Genomic DNA, 18,396 nt, shown 5'->3' with positions numbered 1-18,396 from the left:
ATACAATTTTAACGAATCTGCAATATGTGCTTCCTACTTTTATCTTTCATTTGTACATATATAATTGAAATACGTTCATATTTTAACTAATCATTCTCCTTACGTGTGGATCGTTCCAATAAAAATAAAATCATATTCATTATGCGTGACCCATAAATCGATTTAAAGATTCCAACTAACCTGAGATTTCGTGCTTCCTGCGATATTACTGCCTTTACAAGCGGTATAGGAAGGCAAAAATGCGATATTATCCTATATTATATACGCACATCTCATATTATACGCGCGAGTACCAGCAACAATACTGTTGTTTAGGAGTAACTGTAATATTTTACCGCGTTCGTCGAAGACCGATATTCGCTCTATGGCCTGCAATAATCATCTCCGGATCCCTGCTTTTCTTCGTCAACCGATCAGAATTTTCGCGTCGATGATTTTCCATTCTGCATTAATAGTAACAAAACGATAATTTACCATTTATAAATCTAAGCCAGTTAAGAAATTTAAACGAGAAAGAAATTTGAAATTATTTTAATCATCCGACAGAATAATTTTCATATGGTTTACAGTTTATTTTATTTTACTAATTATTCGAATTATGTATTCGATAAAATATTTTAAAACTTTCACACTCTCTGTATTTGTAAAGTTTAAAAATTTTTATATATGCGGTTTTGTCTTTTTATTATACGGCAGAGTATTTGCCGACTACTGGACTAATAATTTCGCGACCAAATACCGATAATTTCAAAAGCCGAGGATTCTGCTTTAATTACCGGACAATAATGCGTATCAATTTTCCCTTTAATCTGACCCCTTGACCAAGAATCGAGAGACCGATTGGTCAAGAGACTTCCGTTAGTACCGCGAAGTAGGCCTGTCGTGACAATAGTCTCCTTCTAAGTCGCAACTGCTAGGCGACCTGCCATACAAACCAAGATATCGGGCTACGACCGTCGCAGCATTAAATCTGGCGAATTTGCAAAATGATCACGCGTATCCTGTGTCCCGTACTGGCCACTGACTCTCTCCGTAAGTTTAAGATGGAGCAGAATAATTCGCTCTTTGCATGCTGCACGATGAACGGAGAAATACCGAAGCGTTACGTCGATATGGGCTTATTTCGATTCGATGATTCAGCTTGGTGATATATTTTCATGTTCCCAGCAGCCATAACTTTCTAGCAAAGTAAAGATTAATCTTTTGAAAACATTTGATATTGCGAAAATGGTTCACTCAGAAATTTATACAGAAATAGGAGCGCACGTGAAATTATGCATTTTAATAAGTTTGTTAAAATACCATTATTTTTAAATTATAATAATATACATGCCAATGGGCTTCGTATTTGTATCCGACATAATATTTTCATTTCAAATTAAGCATTGCGAGAAAAGTATATTACGATAAGACTCGTGACTCTTAAAATCTCTTAATCTTTGTTTGTTAATTTATTTTTTTATTTTTCAAATATAGATAAATAATTATGTATAAACAAATAAATGATATATATTTCCATAAATTAATGAAAGAATGATTGATATGACAAAGTAACGTTCGCGGCGACGCGACGGGAGAGAATCGGGCTTTTAAATCCCGTTAGATTTAATTTTGGACGTTTCGTTCGCCAGCATGGAGGCTTCTGAACGCGTGCGACGACCGTTCATGCGGGTGTCGACGTTTACTGTCACATTATGCACCTTGGGACCCGGTGTTAATGACTACGTACGCGCTGTCCCAGTATACTCTTCTGACTGCGAGATAATGCAAAAAGATACAATCGGGTGCTTTGTCTCGTAACAGAATTTTCCTCTGAAAAAATTGAAGAATTTGCGACAAGTAATGATCGTAACGTAAAACATAATCGCGAGGAAAATCCGTCGCATCTTTTTTTCGCGGATGTAAAAGACATCGTAACTCTTAAAAATCTTTTAATTAATTTTTACTTATTAATTTCTTATTACACATATTTTTTGAACATATAATACTATAATGGCAGATTCTTTATTCCAACAGTAGTATAGATTGTTTTGAATGTGCCCATATATATTCAAAACAAATCGCCACGGTACGTCGTCAAAACAAAGCCCGACCCGCCTCGTTGTGCCGTTAACCCCGGGATCAACCGTCTGCGCGAAGAGAGCTCGATCATTAATGTGAGTCCTCGTCCTCCCGTCTCCACGCGGTCCTTACTGCGGATTTAAGGAGCCCGAAGGAGAAGGACTCGCGTGCGCGTAGACGTTGGCACGAGTCGCGTGGGCACACATAGGAGATAGGTGGGTAGGTGGGTTAGCGGGCAGGCGAGCAAGCAGGCGAGCGGGCAAGGCGAGAGCCTGGCAGGCAAGCAGGCAGGCAGGCAGGCAGGCAGGCAGGCAAGTAAGCAGGTGCAACGCTGATGTTGCCTGAGGACTGAAACAGCTGTCGTCTTGCCGTGCCCTACTGCAGGCGCACGCGCCGACCGCATCCGCATTTACATTACGTTGCGTTACCATTCTCTCCCCGTTCTCTCTTTCTCTCTTTCTCTCTTACTCTCTTACTCTCCTCTTCCTCTCCCCTTCCCTCCCTCCCTCCTTCTCTCCCGGTTTTAATCGGCATCTTCGCGTAACGGTCGTCGATCCCGCGGCGGATGAACGTTTCCTAGAAAAACCAACTCGATCCCGCCCGATGCGTCGCGATGCGACGTGCAGAGCTCCCGCCTGGTCACGGCATATATCGATCGACTGTCCGTATTTTCTCTCCTCTCTCTCTCTCTCTCTCTCTCTCTCTTTGGCTGGCTGCTGTCCGCTCACGCGAGAGATACCTACCCATGTATATGCGGATGTTTTTAATTATGCACTGCCTCGTGCGGCTTTCAAATGAGATACCGCAAAGATATCGCACGCACGATTTTAGATAGTCTGGTTGTCCTTAACGGAAATGAGAAAAGATGTACACCTTGTACTGCCGCGCAAAGTACAAGTATTACACCTTATGCATTTATTATTGTTATTGTTATTGTATGTGTTTTGTTTTGTTTATTTATATTTAGTTTGCAATATTTTATTTTTTAAAGATTATTTGAAGACTTGGTACTGGTATCCAATACCTCATCTTATTTTATCTTTTGAGAATCTATTTCCGTGAATCACACAGTCCTAAATTAAAAAAATTCCGATATAAGGGTGCTTCTACAGCTGTCACCATTGCACCTGTAGTCCTCCCTCGTTAGGAAATCCAGTTGAAACGGTTCATTGGCCGAATAGCATACCATCCCTCCAATGAGCGCCACGGGAGATGAGGGTTGAATGAGAAAAGGCAGTCCTCAAGGGATCTCGAAAGCGTCCTTTCTGCGAAAAGGGATGAAAAGGGGCGTAGATGTAGAGCAGAGGCATGCAATTGGCTGCAAAATGTCGCGTCCGAGCAAAACCTTTTGCTATACAACTGCGTTTCCAAAAGTTACTGCCTTTTCCCAATAAAATTCTGTTTCTAAAAAGGACGCACAGTGATCATTGGTTTTTGTCAAAGTTATGAATACGCATTATCGGCATTATGCTAGAAGAAGAAAGTATTGAAATAAAATACTTTAGACATTTATTAAAAATATCCAAGTCGTTTTAAAAATTAATTATACGTTGTAACTTTATACCAAATATCATTTTCCAAGAGAAATTAACGGTGTACACAGCCGGAGAGAGAACGCGCGCGTTCAAACGTAAAGAACGCAAAGTTTGGTAATCGTAAAAATATTCTGCCTCTCTATATCAGCTCCGTTCTTTCCGCGTGTACATGCTTATCTGCCGCGCTGATCACCCTGTTACGGTTTACGTATAGCGAAGCATGTGAAATTAACGAAACAAGGCGGGCTTATTTTGTAGCACCGAGTTTACGAGCACAGCGATGTTATTTTTAGCATTATTGCAATATTCTCTCCATGTATAGATTGCCAAATTACCTAAATAGAAGTTTCTAAAAGTAACGTCTTTTTCTATACGATTATCATTGCATTATATTCTAAGAAATTACACGCATACTGTACATTACATGTGAACTATATAGATTTACAATATTACATTTGTACAAGAGTTATGAATTTCGCCGTTCAAAGATTTTAAATATTGTTAACAATAAATATTATTAACAGTAATTATACATTAATTCAGACACAAAGATAATCATAGCTATTTATATTTATAATATAATATATATTATTTGATAAACTATTTCGCTATAAATGAACGCTAAAAATCAACAAATTACAATTCAATTGTTTTTAAACTGAGACAAAGCCACCAGAAAGTATGAACGCCGAACATTTGCATGTGCTTGAAGTAACACACGGAAAACAAGTACTCACAGTCACAGTCAGATTCGGTGGTACTCATCTTCCGAGAGTCGAGAACGTTGCTCCCGATTTTGATTAGCTGACAATGTCCGGGCGCAACCGGTGAAAGGATTAGGCGGCTGCGTTTCCTAGAAAACTTTCCACGGGAGAATCAAAACGCAGTATATCGGCTACGTGGAAGGCCATTAGTGCATTATGCAACGTAACGACGGCGGAGAAGCCGCTCGCGAGACCGGGGGGACGAAAGGAAAAAGGGGACAAATCGCCGATACGCCGTTTATCGTTATCGGGAGCGAGCGTGTGTCTTTACTCCTCCCTCTGCCCGCCGCGCAAAAGTCGCCAAACGAGGATACGACATAAGCATCGCTCCTATCGGCATAAGCCCGCTCCTGTTTCCCCCTGCGACGATTATGCGAACGACAGGTAGGGCAGTACTCCTCGCGGATATGATATCTCTTCTTTCCGCAAAAGCGTGGAAAGCGACGTCTGTTCCCCCCGACAGTACGCCGCAGTTTTATTGCGCTCCAGATTTTTCGATCTTGGAAATCGTTGCGTATATTATCTCTAACAATACCCGAGGTACACCTGTAGTCTCGTCAGTTTTTACATCGGCATAATTTTCTATAACGTCAAATACTCGCGCGAGTTCTCTCCTCTTGCGTTCGCAAGGTCGCTTCGCGATAAATTAAATTTTAATCGACGGCGCTTTCACATTCACATTTTTTTTAAAACGCGCGTTTAGCTTCTTTATTGTTCTAGAAACGCTTCTATTCCCACGTTACCTTTGCGAATTGACGCGCGCGCTCTTCTCTCGTATTCTCGCGCAAGAGTTACTCTGTAACCGGCGTATAACTCAAACGCGTCATTAAACGGAGATTCCCGAATCGTTTGCGGCGCGCGAGAGGCAATTTCGCCGTAATCGGCGAGGGCAGGTGGCCGTACGGCGGTGTAAACGTGGCGAAATGCCTCCTGGAGGCAAACACAATAGCGGGTGTGCGTTGTTAGCGAGCATCGGCGAGCAGCGATTCCCCGGCGTGTCGAATCGGCGACGACGCCGCGCCGCGCCGTGCCGGTTTCCTACTCAGCGTAAAAGGAAAACCGAGAGATCACGTGGCAGTGTGGAGTGAAAGTGCGGAGGAACGGAGAGCTAAGGCTGGATGCGCCTTGGTTAACGATCGGCGTGGCCAATAAGATGGTAAGGGCCCCGCTCATCGGTCATAATGTATCGCGGGGCGCGCGTTGCGAAAATCTCGCGGACGCGCGCCGCGCCGCGCCGCGCACTGTCGCAACCGCGGCGCGGACTCGAATTTCGCGTACGGATAATTCGCAATTGCGTCGCCGCGGCCGCGGCGTGCGCCTTGATCGGGTAAATAAGGCCGGCGCGTAACGACGGACGGCACAATGCGTTGCGTTAGCGAGGTCCGATCCGCTTTGGATGGACGGAGATACCGGCGAGGCCTCGCCTCGCGGGGCAGCGGCGTTGTTTGATTTACGCGCTCCACGCTCGATAATCACGCGTGTCGTAATGATAATTGAGTTATAAACTGTACGTTCCCAGAGTACGCGTAGAGACGCTTACAGCAATTATGCTAATTTGAATGCCGTGGAGAAAGGAAGCTCGAATCCGCGATGTATTATTGCGCACGTATACTGTACGACATAACAAGAAGAAGAACGCGGCGGCTTATTGTCTCGTTACTATCATTGTTTTGGCAAATATTTATCTCTTATTATCCTTCTATTTTTCGTAATTTGCGCTCTACTGTTATGAGAGCTATGCAATATGTAAAGAAAACTCGATATACCTTTATTTTGCAATTTTGATTGCGCGCCTACGATAGACATCTTATCTCTCAAATTCTAAGAAAATACCCAGTAAAAGAGAGCTTATTGTCTCGTTACTATCATTGTTTTGGCAAATATTTATCTCTTATTATCCTTCTATTTTTCGTAAATTGCGCTCTACTGTTACGAGAGCTATGCAATATGTAAAGAAAACTCGATATACCTTTATTTTGCAATTTTGATTGCGCGCCTACGATAGACATCTTATCTCTCAAATTCTAAGAAAATACCCAGTAAAAGAGAGAGAGAAAAAAACAGGGAAAATGTAGAAGCGCGTCCCTGCGCGCAAGCGAGCAGCGATATTTACATAACAATCGCGGATCACGTAACCGTCTTTTGCCTTCTCCCGTTGACGTGTGCGTCTGCCGGTCTATCTGTAGGTGTCGCGTACCAATACTCGGTATATACGCGACTTGGAAAGTCAAGTAAACGCCTTCTCTTGCGCGAATCGCAATTTCAGCGCGATACAATCGAAAGTACCAGTCCCGAACGAGAAGCAGAAAAAACGAAGCGCGAATAAATCTACAATAACTTTTTGTAACTAATAAATTTATTAACTGTGAATTTTTAATATAAGTATAAATTCTTATGTCGCGTGATACCAGCAACTATCTGCAATTTTTATTTAATATACAACATGAATTTTCGGTATTTTAGAAAGCAGGAAGCGGATAAATCGCGCGTCCCTTTGTTATTATTTCATATATTTAGTTTCTCGACGTTTGAAATTGACATAAAACAAACGCAGGATACGCATTTTCTTAGGCCTGATTGATATTACGTAAATTACCGAATTAACAATGTCGCGATTCATGTCGTGATGTACATGCACGCGGTACGAACGCACGTTAGCTCTTTAAGTTTAACAATCTGATTAATAATCTGGTTCAGTCCCAAATGCGCGATCATATAGATAAGAACGTGATTATCGGTATTAATTGCGTTATAGCGTGATGAAGTGGCAAAACACTGGATGAGCTATGCGAACAAAGTCGACTATTCGTGGCGTGTGAGCTTGAACTTGAGATCATTCCACTTAACGCAAACATACATGAGGCCAAGTACGTAATACGTAATACACAAGTACGGCGCGGTAGATAAGGACTTATCACGTGGACAAAAATCGCTCAAGACCGAATTTGCAAATGCTCTATCGTTATCCTGGAGCCATGAGTGACCAACGTTTTGCTGTCAGAAAAGATACGTTACATACACATATATGTATCTGAGCACACATTTTCGTGGCGAGTTACAATTTTTTTTAAATTCTAAATCATTAAATATATAATTATTTCTAAACGTTACAAAAATTTTTTGATGTATAAAGATGTAACTTTTTGTCATGGATTTGGAGCACAGCAGTTTATTTAAAATACTTAAATTTTTAGAGACTATTGAATCAGATATTTATTTTGATAAGCACTTTTTTTTCATAGTTAATGACATAATATCCATCGTGAAGAGGAAGCACAGTTGGTCAAGGACTCTCGATGTAATAATGACACACGTAATGTATAAGTATGTGTGTGATATAAGAGCAGAAATCAATAATCTATGATAGGATAATAGGAACCTATACCATCCCTCTATTCCATATCTCGTGTAAAAACTTTAATATGACCTTTTTTATTATGACTTACGTAAGAATATCGTACTTATGGTAGTTAATAAACATAAAAAATTTAATAAAAATAAAGAATTACTTATAATGAATTATCGGAGTGTTTCATGTTAATTGGATTAAGACTCTACTTGGCCGTATAAGACGGATAATGTATGCTTTGAATATATTAGATTCGCGCAAGAACATCATTAAGTTCTTTTCCCGTGTTCGATCCATCACGAGCGACTCGGCGTCGGTCGCTAAAAGAAATTAGAATATTGCAGCGCCGCGACTCGGCGAAGCCATTTCTAGCCGCCGATCGAGGACACATTCGGGGAAAGGGATGGCGAGAGGGCGCGAGGGCTTTCCGAGGATATTAGGTGTCCGAGCAGTGTCCCGGGGACGATTCATCGCCGTCTGGCGGAAAGGGGTGGCCGGCTCGAAAGAAAGAGGAGGCGGAGGGTGCCTGTACAACAACCACCGGGCGGTTGTGCCTCGGGGATAAAATTGATTCCCGCATGTGTGGCGCATCAATGGTTCCAAACAAATCGTCAAAGTGATTTTATGTTGTGGCCGGTATCGCGATGGCAACCGACCCGAACGCCATGGTAACGCCGCTGGCTCATTCGGGGTCTCTAATTCACAAACCTACGGACGCGTCCGTACAAAAGCGCCCTATTTGAGATATTCCGTAGAGCAGCGCGTAAACCCATGCCGCTTTTCGACTCGTGGCGGAAGGAGGTCGAAGGGTGCGAGGGAAACCGGTGAAAAAGGGGCGTTCGAGATCAGGGGAGGTGAGGGGGGGTGAGAGAGAGAGAGAGAGAGAGGGCGGGCGCGAGAGGGAGCGAGGAGGGTGAGAGATAGGTGTGGGAGGGAAAGGGAGAGCCGGAGAGCCGCTCGAGGTGGAAAGAGTGGCAATGGTGAGGGGCGGAGGAAAAGAGAGGAGAGAGAGCGAGCTGCTACACCCCACGTGTGTGTTTCTCCACGAGTCGCCATGGCGACCCTTTGGCGTTCGTTACAGTAATGGGTTGGGAGAACAGCGGCCGGGAGGCGCTCGAGTCTCCCACGCTTGTCGGGGACACCTGCCTTAACGATTATCCTGTTGAAGGAAGGAAAGACGTCTCTATCAGGCGAGATTTTGCCGATCCTGTTGTACCGACAACAACCGATTTTTAGAACCCGTATTCTCGCGTCTTTACAGTGTGTATAGTCTTTAATGGATACTTTCGTCTTTTAAACGAGCGTTTGACTGATACGAAAGGTGCTTTCGTGTCTGATACGTTAGCCCTGACATTAATAGAATAAAAAAAAAATCCGTAAGATTTTTAGACACGTAAGGATACCTTCTGTTTCATCCGTGTACCCGTCCACGTATTTGGAACCGACTTCTCCTCGATAAATAAAGCCTGATCGCAATCGCAGTAATAGGTTCACGTAGCATTGTTGAAACACGTGTACTCTGAGTAAGCAACTTGCGTGAGGAAAGTTTTCTCTGCTTTTAATGAAATTCCGCATTTACTGGAGTTTATCTTATATCAAAAATTCCTAATCGCGCATTACAATTATTGTCATAGGATAAGTCAGATTAAAAGATAACTTCAATATCGAATGGCGAATTGTCATGTATCAAAGCACGGATTATTACATCGAATTTTACTATGTCAATTTTCTGGTAACATTTATATTCGGTAAGTGCTAATAAATTAGTTTTCTAAAGCTATAACGATCTTCTGAACTCGTAACGTCTAATAGCATAATCGTTTTTCATAGGCGCTGCTCTTAAAGTGGCACATGCGGAAATCTATGATCGAAATAGCAACACGAAAATCTCGCGTGACAATATTTATCTGAAATCGCGACTACTGACATTATATCCGAAACGTGAGCGCGTGCAAGAAATTGTCGGAAGATAACTTCTCACCCATCGTACCGTTAGACTGTAAAAATTGCTTCTTGTCTCCTTGCGCTGATAATAAATATCGGTGGAAACGTTTATGCGTTTCAATGCAATTCAATGCGGTCTCAAATGCACGTTGGGATCACAGAATGTTCGAGCTGTGAATAATATTTTGTCCATTTGCATAATCGAATCTAATTGTATGACTCTGCAATAGAGTTATCGCTCTCTTATACAGTTCTGCAAAGGGTAAAAGTATAGAAAGGTAATTTATCTAGTGTAATTTATCTAATTAAGATAAATTAATCATACTACAAGTAAAGTATAACTGTTTATATTTTAGTAAAACTCGGAAGGGACAAGAAAAAAGAGGAATCGCTCATAATTCGTTCCAATTCATATATAATATAATTGTATTTTGCGTTACAAGCTCTTTATCTTGAGTTTTTCCAATCTGTCTCCCGTACTCTTCTTCCATCAGATTTAGAGATTTTATTCATTATCGACGCAATTACTTAAAAGTTCAGGCATTCTGATTCCAACGCGACGCAAATAAAGTTAGCATATCATCAACCACCGTTACGTGTTGCTTCCTGACATCGGGCTGCTCGCGATTGCGTTTAAACGAAGCGGCAGTACGAGGTGGATCCACCGAGCTGACCAAAGTGGGACGACGTTTCGGCGGGCACGCGAAATGTCGGCTTCCGCTCCTCCACGTTTCTATACGTCAAAGAGACGCGAGCATTCATCACCTCTCGATCCCTCGTTATATCTGTTATTTCTTCCTTTTTTTCCTTTTCGTGCGACAATGTGACGCTGCCATTTCTCGTTGTGAGTTCGGCTCGGCCTTTCCCACACGTGGGATTGTTTGCGATGACCTCTGACTCCGTTCGGTGCGCACGTCGCAACATCATCGTTACATTCACGCAAATAGCCGCCCGATGCTCGAGGCTAATCAGGACGGGACTCGCCGCCGCTCTTCCTTTGCCCGTGCCTCATGAATCCGTATGAATATTGATCGGCGAGCCTGATCATTCATTGATCTTCGGGGTCATCAGGATGCTCTCTACGTCGTGTGACTCTGATTATGGCCGCGCGCCAGTCAATGTCTTCAATTTCTATATCAGATCGTCAAGAAAAAAATACTCACATTTAATACGTTTATTTTTTCATCTATGTGGCGCATATTCCCTTGCAACAATCGTAATAATTATAAGTACTTAATAAACGTATTGTACGATATAAGTGTCGCATATTAATTTTTATAAGGAACATAAGTATTAATTTTAAAAATGCTACATATAATACGTTATCAATTAAATTTATTAATAATATTTTGTCTGACATTTAACATTCTACGATTTAAGGGTTTATTAAAATCAAAAGTCGATTAAGATCAACACAGGGGGTTCTATCTCTATCTTTATTTTTATTAATTTTTACATCGAGAAACTCTCTTTTTTATTACACACGTTTACATATACACACGGAGGGACAAAGATCACGCATCTATGCGAACGGGCAGTATTTAAGGATCAAGCGTATGCAAAGCAGTCTGTTACCACGCAGATAGCCTGTCCGCGTCACAGGGCAACACACCGGACGTTCGGTCTGCAAATTTATGTTAATCGGAACGTATCAGTAGTTCTGGAAGCTTAAACAGACCAACGGCGACGCTCGGTTTTGCTTTGTTTCGGCGACTAACAATAAGACGTGCGCGTATAAGCGCTGCGATGCTGCGAACATTTCATTTTTACGATGACGCCGTAATTTTTAGCGTAATCTTTATTTAAAGAGAACATTTTTAGAGAGAATCTGAAAATTATACTAAAACAAATAGTCGAACAATTTAAAAATTGATAAACGCTTCATAATATACGTACAATCAATATACGTATATATGCACTTGAGAATGTATAGGTCAATAGCGAGTATGATATCGATTTAAAAAAATAGGTAAATAAAATATAGTAATGTACTCTGGAAGATTTGCCTGCAACTGCGACTAAACTACAGGCGCGTTCAAAAAGTTAACGTTATAGTATTTACGCGTCTTTAAAATCATACGCATCTTAAAAGACACGATTCCAGACCGATTTTTTCTCACATTCAAGTAACAAAATTTGGAAGAATTTAGAGAAGATTCTTCCCACAAATTTTCAAATACACGCTTACCATGTACGTTACACCCCTTGGATCGCATGTTCCATGAATAATAGCATCTGTGCGTCGTTTCGCATTTCAGAAACATCTGGAAATACTTACGGCAAGTATTCTGTCGTAGGTAGAATAGTTTAGGATAAATTCTAAGAAGAATATTTCTGATAGTAAATATGTATCTTGAAATTGTCTCCTGGAAAATCGTTTCGCATTTCACAAACATCTGGTAGTATTTGTAGAAATTACATTAACATAAATTCTACAAAAAATTCTTCACGTATATAGGTACTTTATTATATTTGTACATATACTCTTATAGCGATATAAGTGAGAGTACGTTAAATTGGGCGAGATAAACTTAAAAAAAAAATCAACAAACCCATTTTATAAGTACAAGTTTGTAGTGTGAAAACTGACTATGGACCATTCTCACAATTTCACACGCCTTCATCGACCTTTGAGATTAAATCTGATGCTGTCACTGGATCAAATGAGAGATTCAATGCAGGTAAACAAAATCCACGCTCATGGGAGAGAGAGATCTTCTAGATCTCAGAGAAGGGGTTGCGATGTTTTAATTCCGAGATTGCCGAGTGACCCAGCCGAATGGTCAATTTCCATGATATTCCCATGGACGTTGGCTACCTGAAACGATCTTCCTCGTTCACAAGGTGACCAGCAATGAAAATTTACCTGGGCAATGTCCGCGCGCGGCGAAGGAGAGGGAGAGAAAGGGAGAAGGCAGCCTATTTAAATCAGGTCGAAAAAATCCGTTAGGCATAAGTGACCTTCTTCGTGTCCAGCTCGAGGTATCTAACGAACGGCCAGTGGCGGTACGCGCGCGCGATAGCGGTATGGGAAAAACTATGCTCTAATAGATCCTCGGACGTGGTCGGCCGTGTCGACCGTTGAGGGATGGCGTTAAGGTGTCCTTACACCTGGACGAGGAGCTGCCGCTCGATATTGATATTCCTTGTTGTCCGGTACACTTTCGTAAACTAGAGCAACGGACGATCGCGTTCCCCCATCACGGTCGACTAGCCGCGATGTTGTATCGTTCAGATTTCAATTCAGACCAACGCCTCTCAGATAAGAAAGACTTTTTTTCTTTAAACGTTACTATTGACTTGAAAATTTTGCCGATGAATAATATCCAGCGAAATAATGATTATAGTTTTGAACAAATGGAAAATAGCGCATTTACATTATCGTACGTTCTTCAATCTTTATATAGATAAACCAGAAAAACGCTCATGCATATCTCGATAAAAATGAATATAAATGCAATTGATATAGAAATTATTTCACTCAGAATTATAATAATTTAATTCAAGAAATATTCAAAAATTTTGTTCCGAACAGCAGATGACAAGCGATGACGCTTGAATTATGCAAGTTGCTCGTCGCTTGCATGGCGGGCTTGTGACCGTTGAAATATCCCGCCCAACAAATTTCCGTTGGTCAAGCTTGACATTAACTAGAGCAACGCATATACGACCCCACCACTTTCTTTAGAGACGAGCAAGGATTGGGCCAGCAAAGACTACGAATTATTTTTTATCTAAACTGGTATAGTACTGGGGCACTAACGTCTAGGACACATATTCACGACGCACTAGCATTTCTAATCATATCAAACACGTTTGTAGGCATTCGTTGGTATCGGTCGAAACGCCCGGAAACACATTTTTTTGGAAAGTTATTTTAAAATAAATTCGATTATAAATTACAAAATTATATATATGAGACATCGAAAGTAGGAAATAATATTTATGTTGTTTTCATAGATGTATCGCACATCTGTGCAAAATAATTGATCGAAATGAATGAGTAGAAATTAATTAAGTGCAGGGGATTGCGCAATACGATTGTTGTTATATCTGCGAGAAGACAGTTTGACACAGTTTTCATCTTGCCTGTTTTTATCGTTTTTCGTTTGCAGCAATGGAATGCAAGCCTTGAAGAGTTTAAGCAGATACGTCGTAGGTAAAAGTTTATCGCAGCTTATTAAGAGCCATACGTCATATATTATGCATTATTCAGTACAACGAGGCTGGAAGTGGCATGGTCGTTATGAAACAAAACAAAATTAGAATGAAACACTAGGAAAAGTTTTGACGTCGAGTTAAAAGAGACGCTCTTGTCCTTAAGAAAGTTGGAAACGTGACATCGCGCTTTTGTTAGTCGAAATTCAATTAAATGAAAATCACGTCGACGAGGGAAAAAGTCTGTTTGTGTCGCTTATATTCGAGTCAATTGACCGTGATGATACATTAGTCACTCAAAATAAATAAAACATTAATATGTAATGAATTTGTTGTGAATTTTTTGAAACGTTTTAGATCTTTCTGCAAATAAGAGTGAAGATGTAACAGTGACGTTACAATAATGCTAAATAGAATGCCAAACAGGGATATATATGAATATAGTGTAAATGCGTATCGCTAAGTTTTGCCAGATAATAGAGGAAACACGAGTTACGCATATTTCTATTATTATTACGCAAAAGTCGTTAAAAATGACTCTCATAAGAACCGTAAAACTGCTGTCACTATTTTTACTTCTCTCGTAAAATGGTTCGCTCGATAAAAGAGACTCGCGCTACCGTTATATAACGACATACGCGGTCACGGAGGCTTTTTTTATCATTCGAAGGATATTTACGAGGCTCTCACATCAATGGTGTCGACTGTGTCTTAATTTTTGAGTAGCTTTGAAAAGCTCAAAATTTATGATTGGATTTATTATCGTAGATTAGTTTTTCCTTTCCGCAGATGTTTTTCTCCAACAGACTGCGTTTTGATTCTTTCGGTATAGGTTAATTTCCATAAATAAACCAACATTATTTTCTAATTTTGTTAACTTTATATCAATAAAATCGAATATAATAAACAATTTATGTAGGATTTTGTGAAGCCTCCAAGAATATAACTTGTTCCAATTATAATTATATACTTATTGTTTTGTTTATTTTTTTTAGAAATAATTTGAAAGATTATTGTGTTTATTTTCCTTTGACACAAACATTACGAAGATTATTTTTTCATCTTTTAAATATCTACAATTTATTTGTTTTAACGGTTTAAAACTATTATTTATAACTTCTGAAAATTCACATTTTGTATATGACGAATAAGATAAAATATTTGTTTTTATTTTATTTTTAATTTAATTTTTAGAAAGTTTAAATTTTACGTAAATTTAAATCTATTTACTTATTTTTCGTCAATGATTCTGTCATAAAATATCGATACACTCTATATACGTATATTGTAGATAATACCTAAAAAGCGCATTCTTCTAAGTGTAAGTTTGTCTGTGTGTATATGTTTGCAAAGTAATTTCTGTACAACTTACACAATCTACGTATACAGAATATGTGCGTAACTGGTCTCGATAACTAATACGTTGATACATCAGTTTTACGTCTGTATGACGCGGAAAATTGGTCGGCATCGGGACGGTAACGGTCAACAGTCTTCGACCAAACCAAAAAGCTCTCCTATTGGTGCAGATATTCAAATACGCCAATCGCCGAGCAGATTTTAACGGAAATGGTGCCGCCAAAAGACACGTGTGTCATATTTTATCGTTAAACTTTTCTCGAGCCGCGCCCAGCCGGCTCAGAGCCCGCCTAGAGTAAGGACATTTTAGATGGACCCACAAAAGGGTTATGTACCTGCACGACCCTGACGGTTGTTGCCGCGAGTCCGGCCGAACCCCCGTTCTGACCTGCGAACCTGAAGACCGCTCTTGTCCACAATCCCTTTAATTCGCGAGGACCAAACTGATCCCAAGGGAATCAGGTTTTCCATGTAACCCTCGTAACAGGTAGGCGCATACGAGATATCCGCACAATCCTGTGGAAGCGTGCAGGTATACGACCTTTGACTCGCTGGACCTTCCCTCGTCCGTAACCCCGATTCACCTGGCCACGAGGGTAAACCGGTCCAAGATTGGTGGACCACGGCCGGTACCCTTATAGGTGTCCGATATGCGTTTAATTTTGCAGAACGTTAAAGAAAATAATAAAATTATGTAACCAAAAGACGACACGAGGATGATTCAATAGCGTCTTTTTAATGGCCAATATATGCACATGACCATTATCTACGACGGAAACATTTTGAAAAATGAAAAATGCAAGTTTAAAAATAGACGATCGACTTATTTTTAAATCTACACATTTTACAATCAAGTATTAATTATTATATTAGTAAAAGATAACAGTAAAAGATTTATTATTTATAATTTAATCAGTGAAAAATTATTGATGAATATTGTAATGTAATAAACATAGATATTTGTATTTGTTTAGATTTAAAAACTCTGGTAAAAATTGTGCTGCTAAATTAATTTAAAGTAATGACTTCTGGTGAAAATATAACAAAGTTGCGAAAGAGAAGAGTTTCTGGGAGAGTTTTTTGTCGTGCAGTTAAAGCCGTCCATCTTTTTAGAAGTGAGTCGTGGTCGAATGTCTCTCATCAACCGGACGTGTGTTCGGTTGAAACGTTAAGAGAAAGGAGAAAATAAAGACAATTTCCGCCTGTCCGATGGAAGGACGCGCTTTGATTTGTTTTTGTAGTTTCCGCCGGAACCAAGGCGCAGGTATATGGGGTCTTGATATAATAATAATAGGGTTGCGAGCGAAGAAAAGGTGTGAAATTTCCGCTTTGTCGAGATTCAAGAAGTAGTTTCAAATTACAAAAAAATTTGTGTCACTCTATGTGAGATTCACACCGTAAAAAAATAGCTATGCATACTTTTTTTATATTCTTATACACTTTAATAAGTAAAACGATTTTAAATATTTTTTGTCGTTTATTTTTTTTTTACTTGATTGTTTTTCCAATATGTGTGTGTGCGTGTTTGCGTGTGTATATACGTATGTGATGCACGTCTGTTTAATATTTTCAGAAACTTGAATATCTACAAAATTTAAAAAGTTGAAGATTTGGGACAAAAATCAGTTTATTGTTTTCGAGATAAACTATATCCTTTCATGTTACCAAGGTTTTTGTTCGATTATAAAAATTTAAAATCAAAATTTGCTACGCTTTTTTTTTCTCTTTTCTGAGAATGCAATTCTTACAACTTTAGAATCGTTGGATATTCATCTCCTTCGAGACAAAGTGTTAAAAAAATATATGGTCGAATAATTCTTCTTATCTTGAATAATTCTGGCAAAGTCATCTCTGCTCCGCAGTAAGATGAAAGTGCCAGAGAGCGGACGCAGCGGGAGGCTGCGCAAGCGTGACGTCCCTGCTCTCTATTGGCTTCGTTTAGCCGACCAATGAAAGCGGAGATGTCCCTACTATGCCAAGATCTCCGTCAGTGGTCCAGCCTTCGTCTGGTTTCAATTGCTCTGTATCAATATGATACATATATCGCTTTCAATATCATCATCACGTGTTTTAAGTCCTTCACGAAATGAATAAATGTCTTTTCCTGATTGTGATGAATGATATTAATCATCAATTTCATGTTTTAATAAATAATTTTTAATTATGTAGCGCCTCGTTGATTCTCGGATTTAATAAATTACGCTTTGCTACTGCAAAACAAAATCGATTGTAGTTCCACACGTATATGTCTTTTTATATATCTTTTTAAGTCGAGAGATTTCCATTTATTTACTTTTGACTTTTAAATTAAATAGATTAAATAATTACGCATTCCTACATTTTCTATGACTTTTAAATAATTGCTGTGTTAATAGATATTTATATTATATGGATTGTATTAAAAAAAAGAAATAGGGGAATTAATCTTCTATCACTTCTAAAGTGCCTTAAATCGTTTATTCTATTTGCAAGTGTTAAAATACCGATTTTCAATGAGTCGCCGGTATGAATAATGTATTCGCGGAAGATTTGAGACGACTTTACGTAGAAGATTGACACACGGTCACCTTTGCATATTGCGCTTCTTCGATGACCTTACTTGCTAATGAAGTTGCGCTCATCGGTGCCGAGGCAGCACGAAGTCTCTTTATCACGCTGGCCGATAAGGCAAAAGTATCAATGGTCAGATGTCATTTATGGTAATTCGCAGACTGCTGTCGGCACAGCGCTCTTGAATAGCGAGCAAAAAAATATTTCGCGTTGCAAGAGCAAAATTTATAAAAATAAAAGTAGCATGAGAAAATTATTACATAATAAAGACGAATTAATAATAACTCGAAAATATAACACTATGATTTCCTATGTATGAATCATAATTTTTGCGTAATTATACCAAGGCTGATAATTTCAAGCTAAGAAATATTTGAAAAGATGGTTCCCATTCAACTAAGACTGCCGAAATTTTTGTGATATTATCTCGTGAAAGTGATCGTCAAAATCATTTTTAGGGTAAAATTCCATGAAGCTTGTATGAAATGATTTAACGATACGTGAGGCACATATGGCGATATGGCAACAGAATTATTCGTATTTCTGTCAACAATTTCTTCGCGAAAATGTTGAATTGTCAAACGTGCGTGCGTGATGATTCAAAGTATTCCCGCTCAGTCAGCTCGGGGATACATAAGTCATGATCTAGAATTCAGCACGCACTATTTTACATGCA

At 39.6% G+C, this 18,396-nt stretch overlaps 1 protein-coding gene and 1 long non-coding RNA gene across 2 annotated transcripts in view; both read left to right on the top strand.

Annotated features, from left to right (window-relative positions):
- LOC139770237 (uncharacterized) overlaps window positions 1-18,396 on the top strand; it is a 106,988-nt gene that overhangs the window by 31,197 nt on the left and 57,395 nt on the right. The window lies entirely within an intron of this gene.
- The window catches only part of LOC139770221 (uncharacterized), a 66,848-nt gene continuing 53,837 nt past the window's right edge, over window positions 5,386-18,396 (top strand). Inside the window, exon 1 of the mRNA XM_071701993.1 lies at window positions 5,386-5,516. The gene's annotated coding sequence lies outside the window, so the exon portion shown is untranslated. The remainder of the gene's footprint in view (window positions 5,517-18,396) is intronic.

The sequence above is a fragment of the Temnothorax nylanderi genome, unplaced genomic scaffold (assembly GCF_030848795.1).
Source record: "Temnothorax nylanderi isolate EJ_2023f unplaced genomic scaffold, tnyl_v1.0 TNYL_tig0028_pilon, whole genome shotgun sequence".
Lineage (NCBI taxonomy): Eukaryota > Metazoa > Arthropoda > Insecta > Hymenoptera > Formicidae > Temnothorax > Temnothorax nylanderi.
This window is presented reverse-complemented; position numbering and strand designations above follow the sequence as displayed.